Source organism: Parasteatoda tepidariorum, chromosome 2, assembly GCF_043381705.1.
Source record: "Parasteatoda tepidariorum isolate YZ-2023 chromosome 2, CAS_Ptep_4.0, whole genome shotgun sequence".
Classification (NCBI taxonomy): Eukaryota; Metazoa; Arthropoda; class Arachnida; order Araneae; family Theridiidae; genus Parasteatoda; species Parasteatoda tepidariorum.
Window position 1 is genome coordinate 56,109,054 of NC_092205.1, and position 22,047 is coordinate 56,131,100.

At 26.5% G+C, this 22,047-nt stretch overlaps 1 protein-coding gene across 1 annotated transcript in view; it reads right to left on the reverse strand.

Moving 5' to 3' along the window:
- LOC107437764 (5-hydroxytryptamine receptor) overlaps nt 1-18,231 on the reverse strand; it is a 237,571-nt gene extending 219,340 nt beyond the window's left edge. The window contains exon 1 of the mRNA XM_043045163.2: nt 18,081-18,231. The gene's annotated coding sequence lies outside the window, so the exon portion shown is untranslated. The remainder of the gene's footprint in view (nt 1-18,080) is intronic.
- Between the last annotated feature and the right edge of the window lie 3,816 nt (nt 18,232-22,047).

A 22,047-nucleotide genomic window follows, 5' to 3' on the forward strand; every position in this document is an offset into this window, starting at 1 on the left:
AACAAAAGTTTCAATCAAGATTTTAGAGGGGTTTTTTTTTAAACAATTATTTTTTGTTGGCTTTCTTTGCCAATTTAAATAATAGGTAAGTAAAATTTAAGGAACTTATCTGCAAGCAATGTTAGTTTTTAAAAAATAAAGATAATTATAGAATGAATGTTGTTGCTTTATACAATATAAACAAAAATATGGTAAAAGCTGCCGGAGTTTGGTAAAATTTACTATTTTTCTAGATCTATAGTAAGGTAAAAAGCTAGGTAATTTTTACTGAAGAACTTTTGCAATGATTTTGGTAAAATTAACAATAAAATATGGACTTAATTTTATCATGATAACTTAGTATCATGTATATTGTATTTTTTTACTAAATATGAGGTAATAAGAATTATAATTTTGAAAGCCAGAATTTTCAATAAACCATTATTAAATGAACGGAAAAATTACTAAATAAATTTTACCAGATTAAAAACTTCACTCCTTTCATAAATATATAAATAACAAAAAACAATCGAGATGCTTCAAGTGCTTCAAAAATAGACCATAATTTTCAACACCTGCCACACTTGAATGAAAAGAAACGAAAATGAATTATGTGTTATATGAATTACTTTTTTTCTCATTCATTGTTGTGAAGTTTTAAAAACGGGTGCCGATTTTTGGAGTGCTCTAAACGCGTCAACTGTTATTTGCTTTTTATATATTTTTTCTCATTCATGGTTGTGAAGTCTTGAAAATGGGTGCTGATTTTTGGAGTGCTCTAAACGCGTCAACTGTTATTTGCTCTTTATATTTTTTTAAGCGAATAATGTTTTTAATCAGGCAATATCTCACAGCATAAATTTCTTGGGATTACTTATTTAATACAAAGTACACTTGAATGAAAAAAAACAAAAATGAATTTTGTGTTATATGAATGTCTTGAATGAAAAGAAACAAAAATGAATTATGTGTTATATGGATTACTTTTTTTCTCATTCATTGTTGTGAAGTCTTGAAAATGGGTGCTGATTCTTGGAGCTCTTAAAACGCATCAACTGTTATTTGCTCTTCATATATATTTTTAAGCGAATAATGTTTTTAATCAGGTAATATCTCACAGCATAAACTTCTTGGGATTATTTATTCAATACCAAATAAATGGCTTAAATTGGGCATTTTATTCATTTTAAATATCAGAATTGTTTTTGTTTTTTTTTGCCATAAGTATCATTACCATACACTGCGATAATTTTATCAGAATTACTTTCTCTGTGAACCTTTGAAAATGTTCTAATGCTGATTTACTTTAATATTCTTGGGATTACTTACTTAATACCAAATAAATGGCTTAAATAGGGCATTTTTTATTTCATTTTGAATATCAGAATTGTTTTTTTTACCATGAGCATCATTGCCAAATTTTATGAGAATTGCTCACTCTGTGCACCTTTGTTTGCATATGCTAATTTACTTCAATTTAAAAAGCATCTTTTCATTAAATAATTTTCATTATTTTGAGAAAAGTGAACTTTAAATCCTTCTAAATATAAACTGGATACTTTACTCAAGCCAATATTATTAAACAAAGATAAAAGGTATTGGAACTAGCTTAATATTCTCTTTAAATTATTCGCCAAAGCATTATTTTGCTCTTGTCGTCAAATTAGTTTTACATTTAGCTTCAAATATTCATTACCTTCGACAAATATAATTTTTTGGACTTCTTTGTCATTTATTTCAAATGAACAATTAATTAAAATAAATTTAAATGCAACTTTTTTTTTAAAATTCCAAAAATATTTTCAAAAATTGATGAGAGATATTTTTATGATAATAACTGAATACTTTTGTAGAATGATCAATTGAATATTTGCTTTCCTTCAGGCAAATTTGCGCTCTTCTTTCAGCTAATTCATGTTCATTAATTGAGAAATTTCAAACAATAGTTTAAAAACTTACAGCAGTCTAAAAAAATTACATTTGAAAAATGTTCCTCCTTCCTAAGTTTATGTTAAGAATTTCCCAAACATCTTAATTTTATGAAAAGGACATTAATTCAATGATTAAGAAAGAAATCTGAATGCTCTTTCACAATTTAAAATAAATAAAGCACTAACAAAATTATCTAATCAAGACTATTCACCATTTTTAACTCAAACTCTCTCGCCGGAGAGTTTATAGTGAACTGATTAATCATTTTTAAATTAAATTAATTTGATACTTAAAAATTTTTAGTGAGAAATAAGTAAATTTCAGATAAAGCAAATATCACAGTAGTTTTTGACAGATCCAAGCTCAAAATTTCATTTACCAAATTAAAAGAAGTTAAATTATTTTAATTCTTACATTATTTTGTTTTTTGAAATTGAGCATATATATTGCACCCAAAGAAAGTTAACCTCCTTCGCATAGTTAGTTCTTTAGTGTAGATTGCTTTGAAAATACCTAAATTCAAGGTAAGAATTTTATAAAATGTATAAACTACTGTAGAAAATATCGATACTCAAATTGCCGATACTTTTTGCCGTATAATCTATTTTTACTGGAACATGTTACGGGGCAAAAAATATGATATACTGTATATTTTGCAGTAATAATTACCGTAAAATTACTGAATTGCTTTATTTAAATAAATATTATTGCTAACTCCACGGTATAATATTTTACGGTAAAAATGACTTTTACAGTGACGTAAATTTTTCAGATGATGCACCCTAATGCTGGTACTCTGTACCGTAATTTGATCAGGAATTGTTTTACTCTGTTCGCTTTTTGCCAAACTCACGAGGAAATTGTGAGCTAATTAAGATCACATACAATATTAAAAATTGCCTTTAAGGTAAGGATGAAATAAGAAATTAGAAAATAAGAAATGTTCTACCACAATGGTTTTTGGAACTGCTTTTATAAACGCCGCATAATACGCAAACCATTAGATCGGTGACCATTAGATGCTTTGTTTAAATAAATGTTATTATAAATCTTAAGGTATAATAGTTTACAGTGAAAGTGGATTTTACAGTAAAATGGATTTTTCATATGATGCACAATAAATGCCGGTACTTTTTCCGTAATTTGATCCGGAATTTTCAACCCTGTGCACTTTTTGCCATATTCACCAGGAAATTGTGAGCTCATTAAGATCATATACAATATCGTTCAAAAATTGCATTTAAGGTAAAGATGGGTCAGAATAAAAACGCAGTATGTATTCTACCACAATAGTTCATGGAAACGCTTTTAAACGCCACACAATACGCAAACCATTAGATCAGAGAAACAAAGTATGATTGCAAAGTTTAACTATTATAACTGCGATTGATTTAAATAAAAATTTGGTTAGTTGGCGAATCACGCTCTATGTCCCTCAGGGCAGACCAACGTGGTATATCTCTATAGGATTATGACATCCCAAAAAATATATATGACGAGTATATACACCGTAAGTAAGTTTCCTCTCAAGTTTCACCCAAGAAAAAAATCGCAATGGGACAAAAATATGGCAGTTGAGTGTGAAAGTTATCCATGCCTCATATATGGAGCAGGGTATTTTTCGGCCCTGCTCGACATGATCAAGCAGATGGTGCGGTTGCAGTGCCTGCGCAAAATGAATTGAAGTTTGGAAAAAGTGGCCTGCTCACATTTACTTCTACTCATATCTGGCGTTCTAATATTTGAGTAAGAATTAGAGCTCAACAAAATCAACGCAAATCCATACTGCAACTATTGGTTGAGAGCACTTTTACCATCAATCACATAGACTTGATCTCGCACCCAGAAATTCTCTCTATTTCAAGCTTTAAGGTAGAATCTCGAATGGAGGTATTTTGGAAGCAATGCTGAAATCACACAAACCATTCAACGCTTCTTCCGTTTCTTTCATATATAAAGCCCTGACATTTTCCTAGAGGGCTTATGAAAACATTTGATTACTGGAAAATAATTATAAAATTTTTAAATCTTGTTCTCTTGTATACATTGTGGTGTTTCATTAGCTTGTATAGCTTAGATATTAAGATTTGCCTCCTCACACTGGAACGGAAAACTGATCGGACAGAGCGATGAACGATATTTGTGTTCACTGATTTCTCAGATAAAAATACTTGCTGTAAAATACCAAATTTGGGAATAAATCAATTTAAACATATAATGGTCAGCTCTTTTTCAAAAAAACGCTCATATAAACTTTAAATTTAATTATAACATGCTGTAAACGTGTTTCCTCCAAAATTGAACAATGTTGAACCAAAGTAATGTGTAATCACATTAAAGAAAAATTAGCTTGCACGATAATATGACTCAACTTATCTTATTAAGTTGTCAGTAAGTTTGAATGACGTTTTCAACATGCACCAAAATTTTTAAGAATGCATTAGAGTTATATAATACAGTAATTATACTTCATAATGTCCCATTAACTGCCTTTTTTCACTGAAATTGAGCGAGTACTTCGCACTTTGCCAATGCAAGAAAAAAAAACACTAACATAGATTTTTAAAAAAGTGTATGGTTGAAAACATGGTTGAAAAATAGCTGGTATCGTTAAAATTTAACCTTACTACTGTGCATATTACTTCCTTACTACTCCTTGCTACTGTAACCAGTATATGAAATTAAATCATTCAATTTTATGGCCTGATTGCGTGGTTTAAAGCTTCGTCATTTTGAGTTTTTAGAGCATAAGCAAACATGTTATGTTAATTCTTGAATAGCATTTAACGTGCACTATGTCCTATTTAAGTTACGATGAAAAGTTCTTAAATACAATATACATCATTATTATCCTATTTCTTATTCCATTAATTGCTTCGATTCAAAAAAGATTAAATTTTGTCCCTGTATTAAAAATAGCTTATATACTTTATTTATTAATTAACACATTTGTATACTGTTGATTAACTTATTGAAAAACAACTATAATTCATTAGAAAATTTTACCACTAGCATAGATTTTTAAAAAAGTGCATGGTTGATAAAACATGGTTGAATAATAGTTCGTATAGTTAAAAATATAACTTCTCCCTACTACTGCAACCAGTAGATGAAATTACATTATTTTTGATCATTCACTTTTATTATCAAATTCTATGATTTGAAGCTTCGACATTTTGAAATTTAAAAGCATAATACAACATGTTATATAACAGGCATACTACTACATGTTATATATTATGTTCCTTTTCGAATAACATTCAAAGTGCACTATGTTCTCTTTCTGTTATGAAAGAAATCGACTTTAATATCATCCTATTTCTTTACTCCATTAATAATTTTGGTTCTAACCCTACTACTGAAATTACTGATTTATTAGTCAATGCATTTGTCGATTATCAATTTATTAGTTATACTTGCAATTCATTTATTTCTTCGTTGAAAAATAAAGCAATTGCACACTTTCGTAAAGGATTTTAAAAAAAGTAAAAGTTAGAAAACTTTTACAACAAACTATGTCTTCCACGCTAAGTAAAAACGTAATAAGATTAAATCACATTCCTTCAAATGAATCAAAATTTCTAATCTAAAATGTCGAATCTTGGAGCAATATATTTACGCTCCATCAAAATTTGATTAATCACTCACACAGTTTTTACTTAAATATAGTTTTTTACGTGTTTCAAAACAATTTGTCTCTCTTCCATTTATTCAGAAGCGGAAATATGACATAAACGCAAAATATTTTTAAAAAAGTATTACTAAAAATGTTGCGAGTTAGTAAATGTACAGAGGAAGAAACGTTTTAAGACTTTGGTCACAAAAATTATCTTTACTCGTGGAAAATACAATTATTCTTAATTGTCTTGCGAAGCATAAGAAAAACTGCTGGTATTTTTTAACAATAACAACGCTAATGCTTTATATCCATTAAAAATATTAATAACTCATAAAAGTAATAAATTACATCCAAATGACTCAGAGAATGAAGTTGAAATATTACGTTATGAGAGAACAATAAAATTTAGTTTTCGTCATATATATATATATATATATATATATATATATATATCATCCATAATTCTGAGTTTACAACTATCAATGTTCAATTCCGAAGCCTTGTAAATTTGAACCTAAACCAGATCCTAGACCTAGCTTTGGGGCAAACTAGCCTTCATGGAGAACGTTTCAATGGAAGTAACCCGCATTTGCTTTACATGGAGAGGAAAAAATAACGAAAACCTCCTACGGTTAGCCCAATGAGAAGGGAATTCTAACTCATGTACCGTCCACCACTGAAGATATTTTACGTCAACACTGTAACCGATGCATTGTGCAGCAAAATTCGTATTATCCAGCCACAGCTGGTATTTGAATCTGTATCATTTCACAGGGAGGCGAACGCTCGTTTCCTTGAATTGAGGAGGTTGAAGAGCTGAAATATTTCAAGTTAAAACCTAATTATATGTTTTTAGTTGTAAAAAAGTTACTTTTTTAAAATTCTCTGCCCTAACACAAGAACTTTATAGTTCAAGAAAAAAATATAAATATCGATCAATAGATACTTTTTGAAGTGTTTTTTGATGCTTTGAACTTACCCACTACTTACGAACCGGTAAAATGTAAATTTGTTCTTCTTCAGAAGCGTGGTATTTGTTGAAAAATAAATCAAAATAGAGTTATGCAAATATTTTACATGGAATTTAGAAATAACGAATGAAGAAAAAGGTATTCGCTTTTCATTGAAAACAAAATTTCTTTCAATATCTCTTCACTGCTTTCATTTTTTCCTGATCTGTTATAACTAAAAATATTAATCAATAACATCTCTTTCCTGAAAAACAAAATCGATTATAGGAAAAAATTATCTGTTTCCAATGCAAACAAGAAATTTATAGCGGGATGCTTAAAATATCCTCCAATTCAAATATAATTTCGTAGAATTCAAGTCAAATTTCTTGTTCCTGGATCAAGTATTGAGAGAAATTTGTCTTTGTGGAGGAATTTTTGAGGGAACGAAACACGCATTTGCGTGTAACATGGAGAGGAAAACCTCCCACGGTTAGCTTACGGCTAATTTTCGATGAACTTATTTTCTCACATTAATAATCTGAATATCATATTTTTCATAGTTATTTGACTGTTTTGGTTGATTATAAATTTACTTTTAAATAAGCAATTAAATGACAAATAAATGACTATTCAACCCTTTTTACCAAGACATTTTTAACAGGGTAGATAACATGCTTAGTATGAAAAACTCTTCATAATTCTACAAGAACCAGACAATAAACGTATTTTTGAAGTTTGTATAAACAGGATAAAAGAAAACTAAGAAGGTATTTACATTTTTTATAAAACTTACATATCATTAAAAGAATTAGTGAGACAATCATTTCTGTTACTAACTATTCTAAACTATAAGAAAGAATTAAACTATAATAAAGCAAATAATTTGTTAATTTAACTGGAAGTAATCTTTTCTCAAAACACAATTATAATGTTTAATTGCTTTAGTTTTCATTAACTTTTGACAATTAGGAAATAATTAAAAAACGTTTCGTGGGTAGATTATAAGTATTATTAAGATTTACAATTAAAAAAAATACCAGAAGCCATTCATTTTTGCGCAATTTTAATATGAACTTGATAAGATATTTCTTTTTTTTTAAGTTCTTTTTTTTAAAAGAAAAAAGAAAATCAATGACTCGTAATAGACTCTTTCGATACGCTTCTAGCTTTAAGTTTAAAAAGTTTGCATTTGCGAATGAATAGAATCACGGAGAAAATGAAAACATCACTTCAGGCAATATAACTAATTTTATCTCCCGTAAACACATTAAACTAATTGCGAACAGAAACGAATCAGGATTTTTTTGCTCATGCTAACAGCTGAAATTAAATATTAATAACAGAGCTTTATAGCATTAAAAAAGATTCCAGCTACTTTAAAATCTGCACAATGAAGCATTAATCTCTTAACTTTAAAAACTTTAGAAATGAACTGATAATTGCTGTTTCTCCTCTCTTTTTAAATGTTCGAAGTTTTTATGAAAATTGCCGTGTTATTATCATTTGATTGAAAATTTTTTAAGAAATTTTATTATTTACATAATACGCACACGCATAAGCAAGTGCAGGAATAAAAGTACAATTTAAGAAAGGGAAAGAAAATCAAATTAAAAATCAATTTTAAACATTTTAGCTTAATAATAATAACAAACGTAGAAATAAAAAACTTTAATAGCATAAGAAGAAAATTAATTATGAAAGTAGTGCATTTTTTTTTCTTTTGATAACTTTCATCGAATAATTTAAACTCAGGATTTATTACTCGACATTTACTCGACATAATTATTAATAAAAAAATTACTAAATCAATTTTATGACATTTCCTCGACAAAATTATTAATAAAATTTTCTCGACATAATTATTAATCAAAAAATTACTAAATTAGTTTTATGACATTTTCTAGACAAAATTATTAATCAAATTTTTTCGACATAATTATTAATCAAAAAATTACTAAATCAATTTTATGGCATTTCCTCAACAAAATTATTAATAAAATTTTCTCAACATAATTATTAATAAAAAAATTACCAAATTAATTTAATGAAATCTCCAATACAATTCTGTAAATAATGTCATAAGAGTAAAGCCATAAAGTAAAGCAGTTTTTAAAATGATGTAAAGTGAAATACGAATAACAAGAGCCGTTTTTATATTCATAAAAACTCTATCTGAAGTAAAGCAATACTTGCTTGAATAACAATGTATTAAATTTTTTTAAATATCTAAGAATTGTATTACTAGGTATGTTTTGAAGCATAGTTTCACTTTAGTTCCGGATACTTATTAATGTTGTTTCTCCATGGTTAGTTCCTTAAATAAAATATTCCTTTTTAACTTCGATTGAAGTTTGCCCTTCACCGCCTTTAAAAGTGTTTTTCTAAGATCGTTCTTTAAGGACAATAAAGAAGAAAATATTTGAGCCTTCCAAAAAGTAAAAGTAAGCTTTAATTTAAAAATTGCATATGCTATTATGTTGAGAAGAAGTGACTGAAACTTTAAATGGGCAAATATTTTAAATTTATGCATAAAAAAATATTATTTTTTTAGTGTAGCTTCATATTTTCAACTTGAATTATTTTTATAACCATCGTTAATAGTTGACCCAATTTTGAGTTTACGACTACCAATACTCAACTCCGTAGCTTTGTAATTTTGAACCCAATCAGGAAGACAATGGAACTGCTGGATCAAGAATTGGGAGAAATTTGCCTTCGTGGAAAACTGTTTGATGGAACTAACCAGTATATGAGTTACATGTATATAAAAACACGAAAATGCATGTATATGTATATAAAAACAGGAATGGCTATCCCGATAGCAAGGGAGTTCTAATTTATGATCCGTCAACCACTTAGGATACTTTACATCTGCTCTGTGGTCGGTCAGAGCCGGTGGCAGAACTCGTACCAACTTGCCTATGCCGGGAGTCAAACCTAGGACACTTTATTGGGAGGCAAAAGCTCTTTCCTTTCAGACAACACCTTGACTCTACGTCATTATAGTAAAAAAAAAGCATGCATTCGAAGCTCAGGTAATCAACACAAATATTAAGTAAACCCAGTATAATTAGCCATAATGCTATTTCTCGCAGCAATTCATGATATAAACAGTTTATACTACCAATGTTTAACTCTGTAACCTTCTAATTTTGAACCCAATTTAGAAGTCAAGGGAACTCAAGGATCAAGTATTGGGAAAAATTTGCTTTCAGGGCTGACTTTTTGATGGAACTAACCTATATTTGTGTTACATGAAGAGAGTTACTGTCAGCGTAATGTTTGTGGGTACACAAAACATTGCGCACCCAGAATCCGTCTACCCCTGAGGATATTTTACATAAGCACTGTTGTCGGTGCGAACCGGGTGCCGAATTCGTATTGACCAGCCATCGCAGGGGTCACATCATATGGATGAGAGTGCTTTATCTCCTGAGCCACCATGGCTCAACTTGAATAATGGAAAAAATATTTTACAAATGTCATAAAACTGTATTTTCTTCCTGTTGACGTTTTGCGCTATATTTAAAAATAGCACAAGAGAAGCTTACTGTAGATAAACAAAACATAACCTAACAGGCATAAGTAACTGTTATGAACCCACTTCAGGTATGAAAACATCATATTAATTTTGCTAAAAAAGAATTATTTCATTTAACGTCAAAGTTTGAATATAAATATTGCTTCGATGGTATGAACATCAGTACTCTAACACTGACCAACCTCGAAAGAATTGGTAAAAACAATGCTCAAAAATTCATTGCACTCACACACTGTTTACTTCTTTTACAACAACTGGGCTCAGTTTTTGGTAAACAATAAAACCACAATAAAATTGCCAAATTCATAATTGGTAGGAGGTCACTTTGATGAGGTAGTAAAATGTTAGGTAACTTTACAAGCCGAAACGAAAAATTTTAAAAACAAACAACAGCTTGGTGACGTAAGCAAGTACTATGGTTAGTTTAATTATAATATACCACAACTATTCAATAGTAACAAAACACAACCTTAAAAAGAATGTTATTCATAACATTAACCACATCACAATCATGAGGACACATTATGACGTATATTTTATCCAAGGTTTTGCCTCAGTCCTGATAGTCTGTTTTTAAAGCTTCAACTGTCATTAAAAGAATGTGCTAAACATTTTAGCATGACGCGAAAGTAAGACCATAACATGTCTTTAAATAAAAAAATCAGTGTTTTTTTGTTTATAAGTTTCTTAGCGTATTCCATTCCTTTTCTTCTAATTCCTTTTCTTTAAGTAAATATAATTAAAACATTTAAAATTAAAAAATAACTTAAAAATTTTTCATGCAAATGTTAGAAATGTGAATAATTCAATGTTAGAATATCCTATTCAATGTGAATTATGAGTATTTCAAAACAGTCAGATGCTTTATACGACCTCATTAAATTTAAATCGTGATCATATCTTAATTTTCGAAATATTTATTTTCATACTTAATATTTTGTGTGTGTTTTTTTTATCATCCTTCTCATATTTTTAAGTTTTCTTTGAACTTTTTTTTATCAATTGAGAGCTAGCCTTGAATTTATAAAAAAAAAATCACTAAATTGAAAATAAGTTTCTTTAGTTACATTCTTTTCTGCAATACTTCCAAAACAATTAAAATAATTGCTTTCGTTATCTGTATTTAAATTTCAAATTATAGGAACTACTTTCCTGGAAAAAGGATGAAAACTTTCAAATAGAGCTTTATTTACGCTAGACGTATTTTAATCTCTTCATTAATGTTCTAAAAATATCCCATTTTTATTTTACAAATATGAAACATTTTCTTCAATGCTTTAGATTTCTGTTATTATCAGTGAAATATTGCTCAATCAATTACGATTCAATGAAATATGGTTTCCAAAACGATAAGAAATACAGAACAGAAACAGCACCTTTTTCTTGCTTAATTGCTATTAAAAAGAAGGTTCAAAATGATTTATATATTCGTTTAATTATTATTGCTTTATGAAACCATTTTATTTTATTTTATAACCGTTGTTGAACAGCTAGGTTTACGACTACCACGGCTCTTAATGAAACTTCTAAAATGTTCCATGAAACCACCCTTAACATGCATTCTTAAAATCCTTACAAAAATGAAAGCAAAAGGACTATAGACATTTGTGATCACAAGTTAATATTTAAACGGTTAAGAACAGCAACTCGTTTGACATCTGACAAATCACAGTAGAGGAAGGAGAATGTAATAAACAACAGTATTTATATGATTGTGGGAGAACAGAAAGATAAGTTTGATGATTAATAAAAACACTTTCAAGTTTCAACTTCCAATTTAGCTTGCTATGTTTATTACATGGGCCATCCTCTACTATAATTCGTCATATCTATATAGCGTTTTTCCCCTAACTCAAAAATTATTTGTGAACCTTCATGCGTGTAGTTTTTTCATTTCGTGTTTGATTGAAATGATAAAAATGCACATTAAGATTAGTCTTTGAGAAACACGTTGCATATTCAGTAGTAAATAAGATTTCGCTTTTCTTTTTCTTATGTTTTAATTGATTTTTAAAAAAAAATTGAGCTGGAAACTAATATCCATGCTAAAACGCTTTCTTTCCTGCTAAATACACGCATGTTATTTTGAATTAATGGTACTAAAATAATAATATTTTTAATTGTTTCATGTGTAAGTAATAATTACGATTGCTTACTTTTATTTTTATTTTTTTCAATTTTTAAAATAAAAAAGTGTTGCGAAGTAAAAAAGAAAGAAAAAAATTGGCACAAGAAAAATTATCATGTTTCTTTATTTTGTCCTAATAGTGCTTTGCAGTTAAGTATGGTAAAATTAAAAAGTCTTAAATAAAATTTAGAATTATTAAACTTTTTTTTAAAAAAAGTGATAGAAAAATCTGTATAAATTCTGAAATAATATAGATACTATATAATATTCCGCAATACTACCAAAGTTAATATTAATTTTTTTAAATATACTCAATATTAAAAAGTTGAAAGTATGAAGTTTTTTAATATTTATCCTCTTAGTCTTATTCATTTATTTAGATTTTCAACCCATTAACACCAAAGTCAGATTTTTTTTCAATAATATATTTTTTTGAAATGAGATCAGAGACATTGAAACTTGAAATATGTCATGTAATAACTGAAAAATTTGCTTAAATGTTATCTTTTGTTAATATATCAAAATCTTTTTAAGATATTTTAACTCACAGTAAAATATCAAAACAACAAAAATCTTTAATAAGATGAGATACCAAGGTAAAACTCTATTATTATTATTATTATTAATATAAAATAATTTCAGATAAAAGAATTATTATTATAAACACACTTTCTAAACCATTTGCAAAATAGAAATTTAGCTTATATCAAATTATACAAGCTTACCACGTTTCTTTTGAGCAATGCAAAATATAACTGTAACGTTGGCTCAATATAAAATACAACAATAGTAACAGCTAACTTCAAAAAATTAAAATAAAAATGTCTTTCTTCCTGTTGAAAAATTCACTCCTTTAAACTTATGATGCATTTTAGAGCTGTCATTAAAAATTAACAACTAAAAATTAAATGAAATAGTTTATAGAGAATATAAAAAGATATTAAAATATTCTAATCAGTGTATTGGTTCAAAAACAATGTAGCTATTTGACTAATGTAGCTAAATGTTGTACGACAATGTACCTAAATGTTGTATTTAGGTAATGAAATATGAAATTGATAATTTAATTAAGTAATTTATTTCTTACAAAATAACTATTGTAAGTTATTTAAATTAAATTAAAATTTATCTTATTTAGTTTGATATTTATAAGTTATTTCTAACACATTTCCTAAGAAAAGGTATTGTTTTAATTATAATTTGTCTAACTTTAAAACATTACCAGTCACGTTAACGAAAGTTCTTTTAAAAAAATTGCATAGTCTCTGTCTGAAAGATAACTGCTAAATAATGCACACTTGTAGCTAAAAACTAAAATATTTCAAATATGTTTTTGCATTAGTTGAATAAGACTTGTATATTCGACATCAAACCTAATATGAACAAATTTATGCATAGTTTATACTTGTATATTTATGGGATTTTTTACTTCTATATTGTAATTCGATGATTTTAAATTTATATTAAAATCTATATTGCCACAAATTTGTATGATTTCCCAGTTTTTCAGATTAATTTATTAACTTAATTTTGATTTATCTAATTCATTTATAAGTTTAGTAACATCTCATAAATATAGTATATTTTTTTCCATTTTAATTCTTTTAAAACTTATGGGATTTGAAATTATATCATCAGTTATACATCAAGTATATAGAGATATTCCGCTTGAAAATTCCATTTTAAACATAAAACCTCAAAGTCGGTATATTAACGTATATTTTTTTAATTGTAAATAATTGAAAACGCAGTTTTAAGTTTTGCATTTTTCTTGCTTAATATTTTTCTTTGATTAACTTCTAAAACTTTTATGAATACTATTCAAAATTGGAATATTTAGTATTTTATTTTTAAAACTAATATAAAGTAAATACTATGTTTAATAAATTGTTACGATCGACGCCTTTATTATTCTTTTAATTTCATAAATGCTTTAATTACTCAATAATTTTTTGCAGCATGAATTTTTTTAAAAAAAGAAATCAGTCTTACTGAAATATATGTTTCAATAAAGTATGAAAGTTAAATTAATTACAAGAACTAACTTATAAAAAATTACTTATAAAATTATTAATTTATTAATTATAAAATATTTTAAAAAATTGTTGAATTAAGTTTTTAACAAAAATAAATATTTTATGAGGGATATGAATGAAATAAAATTGATAAAAGAAACGAAAGGAATAATTCAAAGAAAATGTTTAACTTTATACTATTTTAATCTTGACATTACATAAGGTGTTACACTAGTATCACCCTTAATTTAAATTTATTTTTAAAATTGTCCTATATTTTACCCTATTCTGGTAGTTTTTAAAATTATTTTTTTCACAATGTTGTATGGCTTTTTTCATCAAGTTAAAATTTAGTTATACTTCTAGTTAATGTAAAAATAAACAAATGTCTTATACTCCATTGGTAACGTTTCAATTACAACTCTATATCAGGAATAGAACAGTCATTTTAGCGCATTTAACTTAAGAACAAGTCATGTAAAAAATTGAAGTCATTTTCTACTTAGGTGAACAAAGAAAGATTTTATTTTAGTTACTTTTCATTGAATAATTACAATTAATATAAATATGTATATACATATGACTAAATCACAATATTAAGTGGAAATTCTCTCTCTCACACACACTTTCCCTCTCTCTCTCTCACTAATTTATTCACATCTTTCATTTTCCATTTTTTTCCCTCCTTGACTCTGACTAGGACCCAGAATGAAAAAAAAGACAGAGAAAAAGAAGTTTTTTTCCAGTGATTTACTTGCTTCGCCACTGACGCTATTTATTCCTAAATTTATACCCTGCTAAATATCTTATATAAGAGAATTTTTTTCTTCCATAAAAAACTAAAATTAATCACTTAAATTAAATTAATGAATAAATATTTGAAAAAACTGTATTAAACATCAAGTGTCGTCCAATACAAGTTTTAAAAAATGTCTTTGAACTTGAGTGGATGAATACAGTATTTTTTTAAGTATTTAAGTATTTTCAAGTATTTTTTTAACGATTGAAAATTTGAACAAGGTATATAAATATATGTAGGGAGAGCGTGAACTAATTGTAGGAATTGAATACAATCTTAAATTTTTTAAAAAAAACTTACTCTATTTTTTTAACTTCTGTTAAAAAATAAAGAGGAATCTTTAAATTGTATTAATCGTCATTATTGGATTTGCATTTTGCACGTTGATTTTATTATCGAAATTGAAGGACTCTATTAACGAAATGACGTTGTTTGACGAAATTGAATGCTCTATAAAAAGAAAGGAGTTAACCTGGACACATATCACGATTTAACACAAAATAGTATCCGAAAATCATTTTTCATTGGCGTCGGTGCATTCTCATTGTTCGAAAAATCCTTAATCGTCTACTACAGAATGTTTAATTTTTAACTGCCATCAGCTTAAAATTAAGGAAGGAAGTAACAGTATTTTTAATTAATTAATTAGTCAGAACTTATTAAACGGTATTATTACCAGTACTTTATATTTGCTTACTAGTCTAAACATTTGTTTTCTTATTCTTATTTAAAATGAAAAGCTTCACACTTATTTTTTTTATTCATCACAGTATTAAATTATTACTTAATCCAAAACAGTTTATTAAAAATATTTTATTGCTGTTTCAAAAATATTAGGATAAAAAAAATTTAACTCTATTAAAAGTATTGTAATTCACAGTGAAGTTTATGTAAAACTGCATCCAAGCAACATATTCAATAAAAATTAATGACTTTGAAATAGCTATATAAAATTGTAAAGCAGTGTTAGGATTTAAAATTTAGCATTATTGTTATATAATATCTTTGGCAGAAAACATTTAATGAGTCCTTATAATGAGCTAAAATGACTGAGAAAGCAAGCTTAAGTGACATGTAATAATAACCGAGCATTATTATGCTTAAATTGTTATCCAGGGGAATTGAAAAGGAAATCTATATTAATACAATAAAATATTTGAGCTTTTTAAATTGAACGAGCTTTAATTTTTAAGTAACAGTTTGCTCATCACCAAAAAACAAAACTAATTGTAAAGCTTTCACTACAGTTTATTTAATGAAAAATAACTTCTTGGCTCTGATTGGTGAAGAGTTGTAAAAATAAGTTTCATATTAGGGGATAGTATTCAAAGAAAGAGTATATAGTGTTAAAATAAAAATAGAAAAAAAAATTTAATTATTCATTATTTTAGAAAAAATTATCAAATTGTCTCAACAATACATTACAAATTTAAATTTTCCAAAACCTCTGAAATCCATTAATACGCAAAATAAATTTAATATTTTTTTAAGATGTTGTCAAAATCTCTTAAAATTTTCTTGTTGCGTAGTGTCTCGTATAAAGTGTTGAAGGAATTCAAACGTATGAATGGACAATTAGACAATCAAAACAGAAGTCATACAATAAAACATTAGAGGTTACAAATTAATTAGTTGAGATAAAAGCGTTTCTAATTTCTGAAGAAACATTATTGAGGAGCAAAGGAGAGCTTAAAATAAATCAAGAACCAATTTAGTTGTCTAGCGGAACTAGAATCCGTCTGACTAACGCTAGAAACCGAAAAAAAATAAAACCTGGAATAAACTTGATTTATATGATTTCATTTCCTCATTTGATTTTATTAACTCTATAATCACCAATAAGGAACATAATGGATATTTCTTAATGCTTTTAACGTAATAATTTATTGCGATTCAAATAATACATATAAGAGATCATTACGGAAAGTCTGTATATAGTGTTACAGTAACAAAGAATCAAAGCTCAACTTAGATAATGTTACATATATTAAATATATGTAAATTTAAATTATTGGGTTTCTTTACTAAAATTATTATTGAATAATTAAACGCATCATTGTTAATCGTATTTTACGTTAAATAAGCTTAATTTTCTTAAGTCAGTCAATTACAAATTGAGTCAAGAAGTTTTGCAAACTGTGTTCAGTTTCTTAAACACTCTTTTTCAATTTCATTAATACCAATATAGTATTTTTATAATAATATTCTTAGATCTCTATTCACAAGATAATTCTCAAATTTTAAGTCAATAAAAAATACTGTTACAAATATGATCGGCAAAAAAAATTTTTTTAACTATTAGTTCACTGGTATATAAAAATGACTAAATTCAAATATTTAAACATATCGTCGTAAATCAGTTTCGTTTAGACTCTTTTTGTTCGAGATAACTTTGCAAAATATCATTTATTTTCTAAAATTTGGTTATTAGTATACTAAAATAGAGTCATTAGTGTAAATCTACTATTTATCGATCATATTCTCCTGATATTCATAGTTATCATGAATATATCGTAAATAGACAACAGGTATATACATGTTTGTTATATTAAAATAAGCTATAACAAAGCGATTCAACAATTAAAAATTTTTCCTCTTTCATTAGTTTTTGTAAAGAAATAAAGATCCCAACAAAATAAAACTTATGGGATTGTGCCACTGTTCTTACTTCTGGAAAAACTCGTGTATTCAAAATTATTTAAACAGCCTTATTTTAATAGATTTATTTAGATAACACATATTACTAATTTTGTTATGAAAAGCGATTCAATAAAATATTTTTTCTTCTATCATTATAGTTTTTGTACAAAAAATAAGGATCCCAACAAAAATAAAACTTGCTGGATTTTGCTCCTGTTGTTACATCTTGAAAAACTCGTGTAATCAAAACTACTTGAATAACACATATTATTATTTAAATAACGCTATTTAAATAGCATTATTTAAATAACATATATTATTATTTAAATAATATTATTTGGATAGCATTATTTGAATAACAAATATTATAAATTTTGTTAATATATTAACAAAATCAGTTATAACAATGTGTTTCAACAAAAAAAACTTTTTTTCTTTCTATATAAATAATGATCCCAACAAAGAAAAACTTACCGGATTGTGTCACCGTTCTTACATCGTGAAAAAATCGTGTAATCAAAACTATTTACAAACATACATTGCAGAACAAACGACAGGACGAGTCATTTCTTCTGAGTCTAAAAGAGGAGTAAGATAACTTCTCCATGTGCTCATCCTGGTCGCACTTTCAAGCTCCAATAACTAACACGAAGGGCGCTGATGTCGCATAATGCTATTGGTCGCCTGGAGACAGAAGTTCGGGCAAGATAGCACAGCCTTCATGCGTAATGAACGTTTTTTGAAATTGTGAGAAAGGAAGAAACACACCTTAATAGTTTCATTTGGATAAGAATAGTACTTCGATGCCTCAAACGAGTTTCTTTTAAACTTTTTATTTTCGAACCATTATAAATTTAATAGGAAAGAGACTACGTTGTTTGGTTAGTTGTTGAAGAAATAATTTCTTTTTTTATTTATATATATCTTAAATTTTAACATTCGTATAGTTGAGATAAAAAATTCTACACATTTTTAATTTTATTTAGGACATAATGATAAAATAAATACAGAAAATTTTAGATTGTCACAGAGAACTTTATTTTATATGACAGAAAATTAAATTATTGATGAGACTGATAAACAAACTATCTATATCTGGCATGGTGCTTAGATTTTCTTGTGTAATTATTTATTCTGATTTCAACGTCAAGTCAGATTTATAAGATTACATTAATTTTCATGGAACGCCATTTAATTTGCATTGAATACTGTTTAAATATTAGTAACTTTAATGGAATACTATTTAAATTGTATTAAGTTTGAAAAAATACTGTTTAGATTTTATAAATTTCAATAAATTATTTGTTTCAAATTAAAATATTGAATAATAATTTATGGTGTTATTTTTTCCGATTAAACATTTACTTATTATATAATGGATGAATTAATTGTATGATTAATGATTTAATAATGGTTTCGTAATTATACGATATGAGGCTTCACAATAAAAAAAATAATTTTATCTAGATCTGGCTAACCATGAAATAAGTCATGGCACAGATTTATCCAGCCATGAAAATGTGAGAAAGCCAAGTGCTTTCGATGGTTCCCGCTATTTAAACAGGGATATTGAAAGGTAATTGGTTGCAAGAATATCTTTAACTTAATTAAGCGTCATTAAATTGGAAAGTTTTGATTTTGATAATAATAATAGTACAGCTAATTATTATTATTATGCTAGTACAACATTTATTAAAACATGCATCATTACATAATTAGTTTTTAAATTACTTACTATCCTTGCTCTGCAATGAAGATTTAGGAAAATTTAAGCATTAAAGAATTATAATTTTTTTGTATGATTTTTTGGATAACTTTTTTCCATTTTGTTTCAATTTATTTATTTTTATTTTTTTTATTTTATTATTTCATTTAATTTTTGCGTATTTAAAAAATAAATAAAATAAAAAATAAAAAATGTTGTTGGTCTACATTTTTTGGAGACTTTCCACTTGTGCCCTGTTAACCGAAAAGTACAATTTTTTCAGTGTAACAATTTTGGGTTTTTATTCCTTGATATATTAATTATATAAGTTTAGATAAATATGTTTTGTAACATGTGCTTATTTTATATGCTGATTCTTGGTGTCCTTCACGTTTTTGCAAAAGCTCTAGCCATTCTGTCTTTGTCTTTATTTTATCTGCAATAAAAGATAAGGTAAACATTTTAAAAGAGTTTTAAAAATGTTTTCAAAAAAGTAAATAATTTTAATATTTTCTATTTCGGCTGAAAATATAAAGTTAAATCGTTGTATCTCAACCACAGTGATGTAGTCGGAATAAATTTGCTCTCGAAACAGCATTTTTTCATGAAACATTTATTTACAAAAACTTATACAACAATATATCCTGAAAACATTAATGTATTTGAGATTTAGGTTGTTTTGATCCATATCTAATTCAATGATGAGCCATTCTCGAAAGCATACTACAACATTAGTTCATAACTATTTCCCCAAGACAATGATTGACATAAAAGCATTATCTCAAGGATATTTTTTTTTATTTGTAAGTTAAGTAATGTTTGGTTCTAAAAGTACTACACTGCGTTATTCTGAACTTATTCATCTTAGCTGAACTTTACATTATTTTTAAATGTTTTCATACAAAGCAATTTATCAGTCATGCGTAATCTGAAACGTTTGTTTACAAAAACTTATACAACTATCTATCTTGACTACATTAATGTTATCTGAGATTTCGATGTTTGCTTTGATTCATAACTAGTTCAATGATGAGCCATTCTCGAAAACATATTACAACATTAGTTCATACCTATTTTTCCATGTCAATGGTTGAAATATAAGCATAGTTCTAGAATAGTTTTTTTTATTTAAAGGTTAAGTAAGCATTTGGTTCGGAAAGTCGTACTACATTACGTTATTCTAAACTTATCCATCTTAGCTCAACTTTACATTATCCTTAAATACTTTCATACAAAGCAATTTATCAGTCATGCACAATCATCTACAATATAACAATGCTATTGCTACAGCAATTCAAACACTATCACGCTTAAGCAAGTTTCATTTGGTTAACCCTTCAAGGAAGGATCCAGTAACTGAAAAGTAAAATTATGAAATTTATTCTCTCCTTAATTTTCCACTTAATATTTTATTTCGTACAAAATATGACCGTTTACGAAATTAAATTTTATGTAGCTCAAATTCAAGTATTAAAGTCTAAATACGTTACTTTCATTATATACTAAATTAAATTTTACTTAATTCAAATATTTAAAAAAAAATTAGTATATTACTTTTTGTTTTAAAATATTCAAAATCTAAATAATTTAAAACTTTTATTTCATTTCAGAGTAAAATTCAATCCTTAGCATTTTCAAATTATTATATAACTATGACACAGTAATTAATTAACTTTTTCTAACATGAATTGCAAGTTATTAATTAAAATGTTTCAATTCTTTTCGTGAGGAAAGAACCTCATAGAAAAAGATGTGTTAAAATATTGACATGATTTGAAAGGTTTTTACTTTTCATGAAGATATTGCGTCTTGATAAGTAGTGTAATATAGTTTAAAATTAATATTTTGAAATTTGAAAATGAATTTTATATCCTTTCCATACATTTTATTAAGAAAAGATAATTTTTAGATAATAACAATTATTTTTCTTGTTGCTATCAATTACTTTTAAAAGGCAAAAAAGCATAAAAAAATTAAAAGAAAATATATTATTTTTTTCATTTTTGTAAGCATATTTTGAAAATAAGCAAAACTGAACAAAGCTACTTGCTACTTTACAAAAAAAACTACTAGTAAATGAGGTATTCAACTTTTTAATTAAAATAGACGCTATTGACAGCTGTTCAATACAGGAAAGAAACTGGGAATTTTCTAAAGATAGAAACTGGGAATTTTTCAGAATATTTTTGCGAATATATTTTTTTATTAAATTTTGCGGTTTATCTTTATCCATTCATTTCTAGAAATATAAAACATTAAATAATATCTTTTTTTTTGCATTGTATTTCATTTTTATTTTTTTTAATGTTCTACTTTTAATGTACTATTTTTAATATACTTTATTTTTAATATGCTGTTATTAATTTTTTTTTCCTTGTTAGAAAATATTTAGCTCTAGTAAAAATCAGAATTTCTTTCTTTATTAGAAAATTATTATTATATTGTCCATCATTTCTCGTTCACTTGGAAAGAGTGATGGATATCTTTCTCATTATTGGTAGATTTCTCGCTTATGTGGAAAGGAAAATTGTGGTTGTAAAAATTATTTTTATTGTACGTTTAAGATCACATATTATTTTTCATTTAAAATAATTTAGTCTCATTTATAATTTAGTTTAAATTTGCAGAAGCATTTGCAATTGCAGAACAATTTGCAGAAGCGAAATTTAATAATTATAATACTTTAAACGCAGTACATTATCCTTCAATTCAGATATGCTAATTTCTATCAAATAC